This window comes from Carcharodon carcharias, chromosome 31, assembly GCF_017639515.1.
Source record: "Carcharodon carcharias isolate sCarCar2 chromosome 31, sCarCar2.pri, whole genome shotgun sequence".
Taxonomy (NCBI): domain Eukaryota; kingdom Metazoa; phylum Chordata; class Chondrichthyes; order Lamniformes; family Lamnidae; genus Carcharodon; species Carcharodon carcharias.
In genome coordinates, this window is record NC_054497.1 from 6,744,570 (window position 1) to 6,761,644 (window position 17,075).

General features: G+C 44.9%; 1 protein-coding gene across 4 annotated transcripts in view; it reads right to left on the bottom strand.

Moving 5' to 3' along the window:
• The window catches only part of si:ch211-51c14.1 (protein kinase C and casein kinase substrate in neurons protein 3), a 57,115-nt gene extending 50,712 nt beyond the window's left edge, over positions 1-6,403 (bottom strand). For 2 of the 4 annotated variants that reach the window (XM_041178067.1, XM_041178065.1), the window contains exon 1: positions 6,125-6,403. The gene's annotated coding sequence lies outside the window, so the exon portion shown is untranslated. The remainder of the gene's footprint in view (positions 1-6,124) is intronic. The other 2 variants (XM_041178068.1, XM_041178066.1) reach the window with 2 other exon arrangements.
• Between the last annotated feature and the right edge of the window lie 10,672 nt (positions 6,404-17,075).

Below are 17,075 nucleotides of genomic sequence, written 5' to 3' on the forward strand. Positions count from 1 at the left end.
CCGCGTGCTTTTGTCTCTCTCTTTTTGTGATTCTTCCTCGCTTCCTCCTTGCTGGGTCTCCCACATTGGCACCATTCCAACTGCGGAGGACAGAGGTGAGAGGGAAGCGGATGACCTTGCCTCACTGGCTCCTGTGAACGCTACTTCGAAACTGGTTACCGGAAGATTATAGACTCATAGACGTGTACAGCACAGAAGGAGGCCATTCGGCCCATCATGTCTGCGCCAGCCAACAAAGATCTGACTACACTAATCCCATTTTCCAGCGCTTGGGCCCATAGCCCTGGAGGCTATGGCAACACAAGTGAATATCTCAATACTTCTTAAATGTTATGAGAGTTTCTGACTCAACCACCATTTCAGGTAGGTTCCAGACTCCCACCATCCTCTGGGTGAAAAAATTCTCCTCAATTGCCCTCTTAGCCTTCTACTCTTAGCTTAAATCTATGCCCCCTGGTTACTTACCCCTCTACTAATGGAAAAAGTGCCTTCCTATCCAACCTATCTATACCCCTCATAATCCTATATATCTCTATCAGGTCCCCTCTCAACCTTCGCTGCTCCAAGGAAAACAACCCCAGCCTATCCAATCTTTCTTCACAGCTCAGACCCTCCAGCCCAGGCAGCATCCTGGTGAATCTCCTCTGCACCCTCTCCAGTGCAATCACATCCTTCCTATAATGTGGTGACCAGAACTGCATGCAGTACTCCAGTTGTGGCCGAACTAACATTTTATACAGTTCCAGCATAACCTCCCTGCTCTTATATTCTATACCTCAGCTAATAAAGGCAAGTATCCTATAAGCTGTCTTAACCACCTTACCTACCTGCTTCCAATTCCCTCATTCCTCGAGTGGAAGTTGCTAACCTCTTATATTAGCACCTTCCCTACCAGCGATCCTGCAGCACTTTACTCAAATGCTCACTGTATGAGCCTAAATCAGTGATTATTAACATGTCCTCATTGACCATAGAGGACAAGCATCTCAGCCAATCATAGACTCTGTCCTTACCACCCAATGTCCACACATGTACACTGTGATGGTATGATAATCTGGATTGGGAGCAGATAGAGACTTGAACCAGAGCCTCAATCATTTACCACTTGAGAGTGATAGAAGTTAACTATCGTGTGCCAAGGTCAAAGGTCAAAGCACTGACTCTTGCTGTCACATCCAGAGAGTGGGGGAGGTCACAGGCTAATGCTCTGGAGACACGGGTTCAAATCCCACAACGGCAGCTCATAGACCTTAAATTTAATGAATAAAATTAAATTTTAATTAATAAAATCTGGAATTGAAAGCTAGTCTCAGTAACGGTGACCATGGCACAATCATCGATTGTTGTAAAAGCCCATCCGGTTGATGAATACCCTTTAGGGAAGGAAATCGTCCATCCTCACCTGGTCTGGCCTCTCTGACCTTACCTGGTCTCTCTCTCTCGCTCTCTCTCTCTCTCTCCTTCCTTTAAGTCACAAGAACACAAGGAATGTCACTACTTAAACTCACTCCTTAAAACCTGCCTCCACCTGTGCACAGGTGCCCGATTCTAACTGATGAAGCTCCTGCAAAGCACCTTGAAACGTTTTACTACATTGAGGGCGCTGGGTAAACGCATGCTGTTGTTGCAGGAGCTACACAAGGAAATTCTCTTGTTTGTCAAACACGTGACTCCAGACCCACAGCAATGTGGCCAACTTTTAAACTGCCCTCTGAAATGGCCGAGCAAGCCATTCAGTTCAGAGGCAATTGCGGGTGGACAACAAATGCTGGTGATGCCCACATACCATGAAAGGATAAATTTAAATAAAGGTGTGAACCTGGACTCTGCTTTGGCGAATGCTGTGCTCCCAATGTGTTGAACCTTCAGAAGAAGCTGAAGGAAACTTCTAACTACACTCGTGTGCTAGTTTCCATGGGAGATAATTGGACAGTGTGTCAGATTGGGAGGGGGGAGGAAATTGTGGAAGGGGGGGGGGTAAAACTAATGTTCTGCCTTGTTCCATCCTTGTTGATCACCTTAGAAAGTGGTTGATGAGGTGCAGCAAAACTGGAGGCTGAAAGTGCTGGCTCTTTCCAAAGCGTCACTCAGCAGCTCTATGGTGTTATTTTTTTATTTTTTTAAATCATTCACGGGATGTGGGTGTCGCTGGCTGGGCCAGCATTTATTGCCCATCCCTAATTGCCCCTTGAGAAGGTGGTGGTGAGCCGCCTTCTTGAACCGCTGCAGTCCATGTGGTGTAGGTACATCCACAGTGCTGTTAGGGAGGGAGTCCCAGGATTTTGACCGCCTAGTCAGTGATACTCACATGAATGAATAGAAAACAAACCCCAATGATGGTGCACACATTTTCATCCTCTGCACCCTGGAGACACAGAACCCTCTCACCAGCAGCCCCCCCACCCCCCACACCCACGTATAAGTTATGGCACTCTTGCCTCAGAGCCAGAGAGCGGTGGGTTCAAGTCCCACTCCAGAGACTTGAACACAAAATCAAGGCTGGCACTCCCCTGCAGTACTGAGGGAATGCTGCACTCTCCGAGATGCTGTCTTTCGAATGAGACATAACCAAGGCTCTGTCTGCCCTCTCAAATGGACATAAAAGACCCCATGGTACAATTTGAAGAGGTGCACGAAAATTCTCCCCTCTGTCCTGCTCCAGCACATACTCTCATCGCAAAAACAGACATTACAATGCTGTTCATGGGAGCTTGCTGCATCACACCAGTGTCAATGCTTCAAAAATGTATTATGTTTGAGTGCAAATGCTTTGGGACATCCTGAGGCTATGAGAAGTATGATAGAAATGAAAGTCCTTTCTTTTATACCACCTATGAGAGCAGTCCACAGCACAAATCTGGCACTTTTCTGGCCAGTCTGGCTCAGTTCTACACCATGTGATGTTTGTACCCGATGAGTCATTGGGGAAACTTCCACCATGTTACAACAGATTGATTGTCCTGCAGTGTCAGCCTTGTTGCTTCATAAGTCTCCGGGAGCATTAAGACTATGAGGAATGTCAGAGATGAGAATAAGCCATTTGGCCCATCCCAGAACAGAGACAGAAACAGACTCTTAGCATCTTGATGTCCTTTGATGACGAGACAGTGATGCCCTTTGTCAACATGTATAGGCGCTTTGATACAGTGTTAACAGCGTGTGTGAACACGTTAACATGAAGAATGTTGAGGCCCTGCAGGAAAACGGTTGAGGTTCAGAGAATGAACGTCTGACAGTGATATAAGGATGCCTAAAGGCAAAGGATATAAATACAGTGATGGTGGTAACCAAAATGAAAGCATAAATTTAACTTGTTGCATTCCTTATTATTGAAGTTATGATTTCATCTTGACATGAAGTATCTGGAGTTATTTGACTGAAGTTCATCCTTATGATGAAGTTGTAAGGCACCTAACCAGTTCCAGCTATAGTTGGAACATAAGTACCAAGCAGACACAGGTGTGAGAGCGCATGTATACACAACAGATACTGCATGCACACTCAGTACAGGCTTGAGCCCACAAAAGCAAACAGGCAAAGTGCCTCTTGGCTCACTGTAATTACAGATAATTACTGGATACTACAATGGGGAAAATTATTTTGACGTTGGAAGGGTTAATCCTGCTCTTCATCAGTGGACTTTGAGGGTTAAATTCCGTTAGTTCACATCCCTTGATGGCCTTGCCCCTCCCTATCTTTGTAACTTCCTCCAGCCCTACAACCCAAGGGATTTCTGGGCTCCTCCATCTTGGATCTTTTGACCACCCAGATTTCTTTGCTGCACCATTGGCATCATCTGCCAAGGCCCTAAGCCCTGGAATTCCCTCCCTAAAACTCTCGGTTCTCTCTCTCTCTCTCACCTCCACCCTTCAAATCACAAGAACGCAAGAATTATCACTCCTTAAACTCACTCCTTAAAACCTGCCTTAAGTTCACCTGTGCCTCAGTGTCCGATTCTTACTGATGAAGCTCCTGCAAAGCACCTTGGGACATTTTACTACATTGAGGGCGCTGTATAAATGCAAGTTGCTGTTGCAGGAGCTACACAAGAAATTCTCTTGTTTGTCAAACTTAATGCTTCTTGAACGAGGTTTCGTCATCAATGGCCTTTGAGCGTTACATTCTGCTAGCCTAGTGTTCAGAATAAATGGAGCAGTTTGGTGCCGACTCTGGGCCTCAGGAAACTGTAGGGGGCGCAACTCTGTGATATTTCTGTCTGTTGAAATAAATGATTGGGAAAAGTCCCAATTGGGAGCGTTTCAGGAGGTGCTCCCACCGGGAATGCATGGCTGCCCACTGAGAGTGCTGAGTTGCGGGATGACCCCGAAAATGTATAACTGAGAGGAAGTGTCAGGGCTTCTCCCCCCTACTCCCCCGCCATGTAACTATTTCACCCAGTCTGAGTATGGTGGAGAGGTCGGGGGGAAGGGGGAATGAGGTGGAGAGGCGGATGGGAAGATGGGAGGGACAGCTTGCATGATGTCACCTAGCTCACTAAAGGCTCCCTTGATGACATGCTGGGTAGATGCACCATTCATGCTGGACCTGAGCAACACTCAGCAGGTTCACTTTTTAAAAAGTTCATTCTGAGGATGTGAGCGTTGCTGGCAATGTATTGCCCATCCCTAGTTGACCTTGAGAAGGTGGTGCTGAGCTGCTGTCTTGAACTGATGCAGTCCATGTGGTGTAGGAACACTCACAGTGCTCTTAGGGAGGGAGTTCCAGGTTTTTGACCCAGCGACAGTGAAGGAACGACGATATATTTCCAAGTCAAGATGGTGAGCGACTAGGAGGGGAACTTCCAGATGGTGGTGTTCCCACATGTCTGCTGCCCATTTCCTTCTAGGTGGTAGAGGTCGTAGGTTTGGAAGGTGCTGTTGAAGGAGCCTTGGTGAGTTGCTGTAGTGCACCTTGTAGAGGGTACACACACTGCTGCTACTGTGCGTCAGTGGTGGATGGAGTGAATGTTTAGGGTGGTGGCTGGGGTGTCAATCAAGTGGGCTGCTTTATCCTGGATGGGACTATTTAGGTTAACATGGGAAAAAATTGACCAATACTACCGAGTGACCTTTGTTGGAAAGAGTACATGAATGGACTCAGTATGAGGACAATTAAACTGAGATATAATGCCCCCCCACCCCCCAGCCATTGAAAATGGTTGTTGGGCCAAATGGCCTCTGTCTGTGCCATATATTTTCTATTTTTAACGCCTTTGTTTCCACAAGCCAATACTGAACTTAACACCGGCAAGGAGGGCGTCCGATTGGTTTCGGGTTGCTTCTGCAAAGTTCAAACAGGAGATGGTGGTGTAGTGGTAATATCACTGGCCCAGTAATCTAGAGGCCTAGGCTAATGCTCTGGGGGCATGGGTTCAAATCCCACTGGGGCAGTTAGTGGAATTTAAACTCAATTAGTAAAAAGTTAGTCTGGAATATAAACTTGGCCTCAGGAGTGGGGACCATAAAACTATCATTGATTGGCATTAAAAAACCCCTCTGGTTCACTAACTGTCCTTCAGGGAAACAATAAATCAAAAAAAAAACAGGAATGGAAATCCTCCCTCGTTTGGTGGATATCCAGCAGTACTTAAAGTTTATTTTCACACAGAGGGAATGTCCCTTTAAGAAATTGTACTTCACTGTGGAAAAAGAATTTGTTTATTTTCCAACACATCAAATGCAGTCGCCACTAAAAACTTCTCCAAGATTTATAATATGCTGCACAATTCCTGGGAAAAGAGGGAAGTATTCCCTGCAGACCTGGCTGGCCTCCAATCTGTAAAAGTCTTGACAAAGGCTGCAAGCTGATAGCCGAACCATATGCTTGGCAGAAACAGCAGAGGAATTATTGCTAGTCCCGTAATGCCCAATGCAGCCACAGATAAAACCCATTTATTTATAACTGTGCAGCGAGCTGCTTAGATATGTGCTCACGGACACTGACACTGACACAGACACACACACACAAACAGCGAGCGAGAATTAAATAGGGACAGTCTGTTTTTTTGGAAGACCAGTTTAAAACTTTTTCTTTCCAAAAAAAAAAGGAATATTTGTCACAAATTTAGAATTGACAGTGACAGAAAGGATCAGCACCAGACGCATAAATGTTTAACAAGACTCACCTCAAACGTTCGCCAACTCTCTCCAAATTAACGTGTTTGCTGTGATTTCTATTTTTAAAAAGCTAATCAATGGGACAAAGCGCTTTCTTTGGAGTTGAAGATCAAAGTGTCTTCTAAATCCTTGGAGCTGGCTTGAAGACCAGAATGCCTGCACTGTTTGATTGACTCTGTCCTGTCGATCTCTCTCTCTCTTATTTCTCTCTCAATCTCGTTCTCTCTCTCTCTCTGATCCTTCAGAGGGAAACTTGAGGAGTGTCCCCCTTGCATTGAGCATGTGCAGAGTAGTAGTAGCACTGGAAAAGAAACGTCACTAGCCTGTGAAAGTTTCTGGAGCCGGGAGGGAGGTTACTTCGCAAAGCTTGGTTGTGTTTTTGTTTTCAAGGAACACACACTCAAATGTTCTCCCTCTCCTCTTCTGAAGGTACTGGCTCACACTTAACGTGCAACTCTACAGTCCCTTTATATCTCTCCCGAGTTACCCATTTTTCATGTGTGAAATGTCCGGGAATTCCATCCCCCAAATCTCTCTCTCTCCCTCTCTCCTTTAAGATGTTCCTTAAAACCTATGTCTTGGACGAAACTTTGGTCTCTTCATATTTCCTTATGTGGCTTTTTGTCAAATTTTGTTTCATTATACCCCTGAGGAGTGCCCTGGGGTGTTTTATTACATTAAACGCCTTATATAAATGCAAGTTGTTGTTGTGTGAGCCTGGAAAATACTTGGGACAGCATGCTATTTGACTGTATGGGGCATCACATACTGACTTCACCCAGAATACATGCTTTCTGATTGGGCAACTTGGACCATTTCTGCCCTCCCCACTTTGTCATGGACCTCTAAGTGGTGTCCCCAACAACCAACCCAGCCATATAACTGACCACAGAACAGCAATCCTCCTGTTATTTTTGTGTGTTTGTGTGTACCATGCCAGGTACATTATAACAGTGAGTACACTTCAAAAGCTCTGAAGCACTTGGGGCCTTTGGGAGTTTGCGAAAGGCGCAATAAAAATGCAAGTTGTTCATTCAGGAGGTGCATTTTGTAATAGAGTCATTATGACCGCACAGAGTTAATGTGTATTGCTGGAGCTGGACTCTGGGTCTGTAATTTTGATCTTGTTTATTTTATTGTTTCTACTACTGCCTCCTCACAACTTTTATTCATCCATTAGTCTTTTGAAATAAGGTTGGTCAATCCAGATTTTCCCTTTTGAGATCCATACTGACTATTCATTACTTCTGCCACTAAAAGTGGGTGGAAGTAATGTTTTTCTCCTGTTAGTCTGCTTGTGTGTAAACAATATGCCTCTAAAACAAATGGACAGATTTCAACGAAACTTGGTGCACAGATGGGGTATGGCCCAAGGAAGAACTGATTAGGTTTTGGCAAAGATGCAGATCCAGATCCAGATCCTGGAATTTTTAAAAAGAATCCGTTAAGATTGGGGCATAGGGCGAATTGACTTTTTTTTAAGAATGTTGTGGGTTGTTTAATTTAGAATGTTATTGATTGTTTTAGAATGTCTCAGCTACTGTGCTGCAATTTGTCACACCTGTCAAAATGTGAGCAGAGTTTTCAGAGCAGGTTGTTGGTTTGCGAGTTGGCCTGAATCCTCCTCAGTGAGATGGAAGCTCTTAATAAAAAGGTTTCTTTTTTCAGCTTTGTGGCTACAGAGCATCAACCTCAAGGAAGAGCTAGGTGATTGTAATAACGGTGAGTTAACACAGCATGGCGGAGTAGTGCTCTACTAAATACGCTCTTCATTTGTTATATTTTTCTTTACTAGATGTTCTTCTATTCTCTCTTTTAGTAGGGATTCTATTATTTTTCCTACCACCGATGCTAAGCTGAAAAAAATAGAGGCTGAGGGGTGACCTTATAGAGGTCTTTAAAATGATGAAAGGCTTTGATCAAGTGAATACAAAGAGAATGTTTCCTCTTGTGGGGAAGAACATTACGAGAAGCTGTAAATATAAGATAGTCAAAAAGAAACCCAGTAGGGAATTCAGAAGAAACTTTTTTTAACCAAGTAGTGGTGAGAATGTGGAACTCGCTACCACAGGGAGTGATTGAAGTGAATAGCACAGATGCATTTAAGGGGAAACGAGACAAACATATGAGGGCACAGGTGATAGGTGATCGATGTGGATGAGGAAAAATGGGAGGAGGCTTGAGTGGAGCATAAACACTGGCATGGACTGGTTGGGCTGAATGGCCTATATCTGTTCCCTATATCCTATGTAATCCCGCTTCAATCAATAAGTGAGTGAGCTGGAAGCTTGGCAGACATCTCCACGCCGGCTGTCAGACTGACGTGCTTTTGGATTGAAGTCAATGCACCCAAAAACACTTGATGCTCCACCTAGTGGTCACATTAACAATCAATGGAGCCACTTTCCAAAAGCGACAGGCAGCTTCGGAATAGCTGCTGAACTGTATAGTATGGTGGCAATTGTTGTTATGTTACTGGACTAGTGACCCAGCAACTTACGATCCAGAGAATGAAAGTTCAAGCCCCACTGTAGCAGTTCCAGAACTTGTATTCAGCTTGAAACAAAACTGGGAAATTAAAAAAAAAACACAATTGATATAAGTGACCACAAATCTGTCAAATTTTCATAAAAGATTGAGGGGTGGTCTCATCAAAAGTATTTAAGATGTTAAAAGGATTCAAAAGGGTAGATCTTCTTTGGTTTGCTGCCCAAAGGCAGTCCAACCCATAGTGCCACAACCTCCACCATGGGTAGGACAGGGAGGCAGGTCTCAAATCCAGAACAATGATCGAATGCCTTGCTGTTAGCATCAATCTGATCCACGCCAGGCATCCAGCCAGCTGAGCCAACTACCCCCCCACCGCCCCCCTCCCAAGAACCCTGAGTTGCATTTTTCACATGCATGTTGTAGTCTGGAGTTACGGACAATGATGATGGAGTCTCCAACTTGCTTTCCTTCACATGGCTGACCAGGAATCTCTCACACTCTTTTTTTCATTGATTTGCGGGATGTGGGCGCCATTGACTAGACCATCATTTATTGCCCATCCCTAACTGCCCTTGAGAAGATGGTGGTGAGCCGCCTTCTAGAACAGCTGCAGTCCCTGTGGTGTAGGTACACCCACAGTGTTGTTAGGGAAGAAAGGAACGGCGATATAATTCCAAGTCGGGATGCGATGTGGCTTGGAGGGGAACTTCCAGGTGATGGTGTTCCCATGTGTCTGCTGCCCTTGTCCTTCTAGATGGTAGCGGTCATGGGTTTGGAAGGTGCTGCCTAAGGAGCATTGGTACCACCTGCCATTGGCATGTATCAGAAGGATTTGCAGGTTGATACTCAACCTCAGTTCCGAAGAAGAGTCATATTAGACTTGAAACATTAACTCTATTTTTCTCTCTCCACAGATATTGCCAGTAGACCAGCTGAGTTTATCAAGCACTTTCTGATTTTATCTCAGAACTCCAGCAGCCACGGTATTTTGCTTTTGTTGATGCTCAACTTGTTTGGCTGCATTATGAACACACCTTCAATGGGTTAGATTTGTAGAAACTATTCCCTCTGGTAGTGGAAATCAAGAATGAGAGGGCACAATCTTAAAATTAGAGCTAAAGCCTTTTAGGTGTGAATCAGGGATCACTTTTGTATGCAAAGGGTAGCAGAAATTTGGAATTATCTCTCTGCAAAAGGTTGTGGATATTGGAGGAGCAATTGGAGAGCTCAAGACTGAGATTTATGGATTTCTGTCAAAGGATATGGAGCAAAGGCAGGTAGTTGAAGCATCATGATCTCCTTGAATGGCAGTACAGGCTCAAGGGCCCAAATGATCTACTTCAGTTCCTATCCCCCTAGAAACTGTTTTGTTGTGTTGTCAGGATCTGGACAGGCGTTTGGGGGGTTCCCTATTCTCCCAAAGTATGATGCTTATGTCTGCAGTTTCTCAAAACCATTACTTTTTATTTACAGCAAGTATTTACACAACTGGATCTCTACACCAGGTTGGAGTTTCTCCTCCTTCCAGATCTCTCTTATTTCTGAGTCATGTGATCTAACATCATTATTCGAGCAGCATCATGTAGACCTCTTTGCCCTTTACACTTTACCATACCGAATCAGGTACTCAGAACAAAATACTGAACCATATGGAAGAGGGAGATCCCAAGTCCAATATTCAGTTTCTGACAAGTTTCCTAACTTTCAGCCAGGGCAACAATTGGTTGCCGTGTCCTTTGGCTAGAGATAAAAAATCAACTTGGACTCCTGCTCCTGATGGCTATCCACTGGTGAAATACTTTGTCTACAACCACGCTCTGGGCTCAAAAATGAAGAATGCTCACTTAGCGGTAATAAGAGTGTAAGAGGATTAGAAGTCAACCATTTGGCCCTTTGAGCCTGCTCCGCAATTCTGTGCAATTATAGCTGATCTGCTATCTCAATCACAGCTTCCTGCATATCACCATATCCCTTACTTTCCTTAGCACCCCAAAGATCTATGACTTTCTCAAACTTTGACTACAGTTTGCCTGAAATTGTGCCTGCTGAAAAGTGCTGAAAAGCATCAAGGAGGAGCTAAATGGAATTCTGTATCCATATGCAGTGCCACTGATTGGCTGAGGAGAGATCACGTGAACACTTCATGGGGTTGGAGGTATTTAAAGGGCCACCATAAATTGGGAGGGTAGAACAGGAGCAGGTAGAACAAAGAAAATCAGACAACTTACACCTTGTGCTCACCACAGGATTGGGTTAGTATCCATATTTCATAATTACTGCCTGGTTATTGCAGTAACCACCAACCAAAGCCAGCATTTAATATCGTTTTCATATTAAGACATCTCACCTTTGAAGTCAGGAGTGTGATGGAGTGCTTGGATGAGCGTAACTCCAGCAACAGTCAAGAAGCTCAATACCATCCAAGACAGAGCAGCCCGCTTTATCAATATCCCACCCACCACCTCAGAGACTCACTCCATCCACCACTGACGCACAATGGCAGCAGTGTGTAACATCTGCGAGATGCACTGCAGCAACTTGCCAAGACTTCTTCAACAGCACCTTGCAAACCCACGACCCCTACCATCTAGAAGGACAAGAGCAGCAGATGCACAGGAACACCACCACCTGGAAGTTCCCCTCCAAGACGTTCACCATCCTGACTTGGAACTATGCCGCCATTCCTTCACTGTCGCTGGGTCAAAATCCTGGAACTCCCTCCCTAACAGCACTGTGGGTGTATCTACACCACGTGGACTGCAGCGGTTCAAGAAGGCAGCTCACCACCATCTTCTCAAGAGCAATTGGGGATGGGCAATAAATACTGGTTTTGCCAGCAACACTCACATGCCAAGAACAAATAAAAAATGTAGTATTGGACTCTGCTAATCATCTGGGTTTCTTAAGCAAAAAATAGAAGCCTTGCCCTGGTGTAGCGCTGTGTATGAATGGGTCTATTGGTGGGATTTTCCAGTCCCACTCGCAGCAGGAATTGGCACGGGCTGGATGGAAAATTTGACGGACCAGCAAAAGGCTTTTTTGACTCCGTGCGGGAATTTTGCGGGACTGGAAAATCCCACCCTATGTTTTGCATAGTATTCAGCAGCAGCGCTGAACTGTGTTTACCAACACACATCAGTCCTCAGTCTCACAGCAAGTCCTTTTTAAAAAAAAAAATTCCTTGTTCCAATCCAATTTGAAACATTACACTCTGCTCCATCCAGCTGTTTCAAGCCATTCCCAGTGTACTGTATATATTACATAACAAGCTGCGCAGCAAACAGGTCAAGATGCCGTAGGCTTCAGCCTTCTCTGGCTTGTGTTATCATTCTGTGACAGTCCAGCAGATGAACTGATTTGAGTGTGTGGGAACAAAGAGGTTTCATGGCTTCAAGAGATTAAAAACGTTTACACCGTCTTCAAAGAAAGACTTGGCATTTTTACGGCAAGTTTCATGGCCTCAGCCAATTATGTTGTGGAGGCTGCTGTAAATGTAGGAAACGGGGCGGCTAATTTGTGCACAGCAAGCTCCCACAAACAGCGATGCGACCAGATGTTGTTGTGCCTCAGTTAGTAAAAGCTTCATCTTTTGTGAAACTGAATGCTTCACATCAGGAAGGCCCCAGTCTTAGAACCCGCACCCCACCCCCCCCTCGGTTAGAGCAGGTTAGCTGGTCCCAAGAGCGTTGGCCATGGTAACTCAGCATCTCTGAGCCAGAGAGACGGAAAATCAGTTGGAGTTCTTGCTTCTGTTCGCTGTCTGATGATTCCCCCCCCCACCCCCCTAGAAAATGTGCATATGTGGACATTGGGCGAAAACAAGACATGTTTGAGCTCAGCTGTGGCGCTTCCCATGGTAGAATGGCATACTAATCCACACTGTATAGGCTCACAGTGAGGTATGGGTAGAATTGTAACCCATCACCACCCTCAGGAAAGAAAATTGCTCTGGGAGGAAATAGAGGGGGTTGTTGGGGGGCGGGGGGGGGGTGGTGGTATTGGTGGGAGAAGGAGACAAGTGATTGCTGATCAATTTTTCCCTCCAAAACTCTGGATGAAAGCTAAAAATCACCATCACAGGGCAAGCAAGTGTGGGTTATCATTAAATAAACCCTGCTTAATTGTGGCAGACAGATTGGAGTAGGTGATGGGAGGAACCTATGATGGAGGAACATTACCCCTCCTCCACCACCACGACCCCTGCCATCTCCCCCACCACCCCCCTCCCCCAGCAACCCCCCTCAGCAAGTAACAAGAATAACGACTTGATTTATTAAAGCACCTTAAAGGGAATAAAACATCTCCACAGAAATGTTACAAAGCAAAATTCCGAACCGAGACACGTATTTGAACAGGCAACCAATAGCTTGATGAAAGAGGATGGACTTAAGGAGTGCCTTAAAGGAGGAAAGGGAGGCGGTGAGGTTTATGGAGGGAATCCCAAAGATTAGGACCCAAGCAGCTGAAGGCACGGCCGCCAATAGTGGCGCGATGAAAGTCCGGGATGCTCAAGGAGCCGGCATTGGAGGAGCACAGGTACCTCAGAGGGTCGTGGGGCTGGGGGACGTGACAGAGATATGCAGGGGCGGTGCCATGGAGACCTTAATAAGATAGATCTGCCATAAAACTGAGTCGATTTCACTCCAGTGTCTGTCAAATTCACTCTAGCCTTGTCGGATCCATATTTAAATTTAAGGAGCAGGTCCCTCCCAGCTCCATATAATCTGTGGGCAGTATCTCCAATAATATTCCAAACAACAGCTGTCAATCTAAAAATAAACATGCATCTTTCCAGTAACCAAATAGCCACCTCCTTGGATCACTTTTCAAAGAGGGTAGTTGAGAGGAGGGGGTGGGGCCATTAATTTCTCTGCCAAATTTGGCAAGTGATCTGTTGCCTTGTTCTCCAGAGCGAAAATGACGAGGGGAGAAATTGGTCTCTGTCACACTCGTTATTTCACAGAATCACAGAATTGTTACAGTGCAGGAGGCCATTCAGCCCCTCCGTGGCTGCGTTGTCTCTCTGAGTGAGCAAAGCACCCAGTGCCATTCCCCCACCTTCTCCCTGTAATCCTGCACATTCTTCCTTTTCAGGTAATAATCCAATTCCCTCTTGAACGCCCCCTCAGGCAGCGCATTCCAGATCCTAACCACTTGCTGTTTGAAAAAGCTTCTCCCCATGTCTCCATTGCTTCTTTTGTCAATTACCTTAAATCTGTGCCCTCTTGTTCTCGATCCTTCCCCCAGTGGGAACAGTTTCTACCTACCTACTCTGTCCAGACCTCTGATGATTTTGAACACTTCTATCAAACGTCCTCTCAACCTTCTCTTTAAGGAGAACAGCCCCAGCTACTCAAATCTACCTCCATTAATTGAAGTTTCTCAACCCCGGAACCATTCTGGTGAATCTTTTCTGATGTTGTGAGTTTCTCTAATGTTTACTTGCACCAAAAATATAAAGCTGTGTGTGTCAATTATCAGGTCGGACTTCTCACACTGGTTTCTCCCGCAGAATTGCATCAGTTGCCAAAATGGAACATAGCTACTGCCAAGTGCCCAGGGAACCTGCTTGAAAGCAGCACTATGCCCCTTGAGCATAAGAATGAGACAGGTCCTCTAAGCACCTCTTTTAAGACACTAAATCCAAATTTGGCATGAACAGGCCCAGCTGAGTTTTTCCCAGGACAATAGTGGCCAAACCAGTAGTCATTAAAGGGCCACTGAAGGCTGCTAATGAAAAGATAGGTGCACTATTATTTTGCTTCCCTGTTTGTGGAGCCAGGAGGTGCAAGAATCATTGTGAGGAGTATAATCAGACAAAATGTTGACAAGCTGAACCAAAGAAGGAGACATTAGGACAGGGTGAGGGTCAAAGCAGTAAGTTTTAAGGGACACATTAGCACCAATGCTCTCGCCTGCACTCCCATTGAGCAAAGCTCTCCATTGGTGGTGCATTGGTCATACAGGATCACTAAATTAAACCCTTTGATTTCAACAATTGAAGCAGCTTTTTGTCTGACCTTTGTCTGTATATTATGGGCCAACGTAGTTTGAAGCTTGATGGCCTATGGAATCAGGGAGACACTTCCTGAAGTTAGACACAAGGTATTCTTTTCCTTTTTCCATTGTCTCACCCAGGAGTTACCAATATTACACATTGGGTTGAAAGTTGTGTGAGATTGCACCGTCTAGTGGATGAGGTTGGCATTGTTGGGCCTCGTGGCCCTTTCTCCCACTCACATGTCTGTCCCCTTGTCTGTCTTCCTGTATAGGATAGATCCTGACTGTGAGCAATATTTTAAAACAATTTTAATTTTTTTTCCAGTCAGTTGAAAGGAATATAACATTCAAACATACAAATTAGGAACAGGAGTAGGCCATTTGGTCCCTTAAGAGCCTTCTCTAACATTCAGTCAGATCATAGCAGATCTGATTATGGCCTCAACTCCACATTCCGCCCATTCCCAACTGTACAGTAAAGGGTTAATGGTTATGTTAATTAGGCAATGATGTTAATGATGGTGTAAGCATGACATCAGATGACCAAGAGGCTCCAAAGGAGCAAGACACAGAACTATCTGTGTTCAGAGAACAACATACTTACCATGAGGTCTTGGATGTAAATAGCTTTAAGAAAAACTTAATACTGATTATCTCCAAGTCACTCATAGAGTAAGGGAAACATCATCCAGCCAGAAGACACCACAAGTCAAGGGCAACAAGTCAAACCATGTTTAAGAAAACTGAGACCACAGATTGGTAACCCACGGTGAAGACCTAGGGACAGTTTGATTTTGCAGAGAAGAAGAACAAAAATTAAAGGTACATTGGTAGTGGACAGTGAGTGAACCACTCAGGATGTCTGTGACCACCGAACAGTCACTACCCCTTCCACGGCCCTTCCAACAAACAGGGATCCACAGCAAAGACAATGATAGGTGCTCTGGAGACACCAGTTTGAAAGGTACAGAACAGTTATGGACTCACAAGAAAAGGCACAAAAACACCAGGTAATTACCCTTCTATATGCAGTTGGGTACATAGCTGATGAGGTCCTGGCAAGACAAGGGAGTGGAGGAGCCCTCGGTGTCTTATGAGAAGGTTTTGAGGGTCCTTAATAATTATTTTAGCCCCAAGTAAAATCTGGTTATTGAACGGGTGAGATTCAACCAAAGAAGCCATAGGCTGGGTGAATCCATCAATTCATCTGTTAATGTCTTGTAAAGGCTGGCCAGTAGTTGCAGCTATGGAGCTTTAAAATGTGAGTTAATCTGTAACCACATTGTAGTCAGTGTGCCTGATGAGGTGCTATTGGACTTCTTGCAAACCCGGGAGGATTTAATGTTCGAGAAGGCCAAACAGTTTGCAAGGCAGGGGGAGGTGCGACAGCAGAATCTGGGTATACTTCGGGGAGATGTCAAGGCTTGGGAGGGGTCGATCCAGTATGTTGGCCCAAAGTTGGGAGCCTCGCTCACCGAAAAGCCCCACAGAAGAAACTACAAAAACTTCCAAAGGGATGGGAAGAACCCTTCCACCTATTTTAAAATGTTCCAGATATGGTGCCAAAAAGAAACAGCGCTGTGATAAATGCCCAGCAGGGGGCACCGAATGCTTTCTCTGTGGTAAGACCAGACATTTTAAACAATTCTGCAAATCTAAAGCACAATTTAAAGGAAGAAAGCTGGAACAAGCTTCCAACCATTTTACGATCCAGGAAATTGGAATACAGCATTTCAACCAGATGATTTCCTAGGAGAAATAAAAGATCCTGATAAGCAGCTCTGGTATGTAGAGCTGGAAGTCAAAGGATACAGAACAGAATTTAAACTGGACACGAAGGCTGGGGTTACACTCTTATCAGACAATTTGGGCTGGCTTAATAATGTTGAGGTCCAGCCATTTAAAATAAAGCTATAAGGGCCAGGATGCACAGACCTCAAAATGCAGGCCAGATCACTACAACCCTTAGACATAAAGATAAAGAAATTAACTAAACTCCTTATTTCTTACAGAACAAGCAAATTTCTCTGCTCAGCAGATCAGCATGTACCATGTGGGTCCTTCGCCTACTCCTGATAACCTTTGACTCCCTTGTTAGCCAAGAATCCATCTACCTCTGCCTTAAAAATATTCAATGACGTGTCTAAAGGCAAGAAAATAAACAAAATGCCAGAGCTATTCAGCAGGTTTGGCAATATCTGTGGAGGGGGAAACAGCGCTAATGTTTCAGGTCATGACCTTTGATCAGAACTGGGAAAAGTTAGAAATGTAATAGCTTTTGAGTAGGTGAAGTGGAGAGGGTGGAAAAAGAACAAAAGTGAAGGTCTGTAGGAAGACGGAGACATTAAATGCAAAAGAGTTGGTGGTGCAGGGCCAAAGGGAGTGGTAATGGGGACAAATAAAGAAAGAAAAGATGGGTCCAGAGGAGGTGTGAATGGCAGAATAATGGACAACTGCCATCCAAAAACA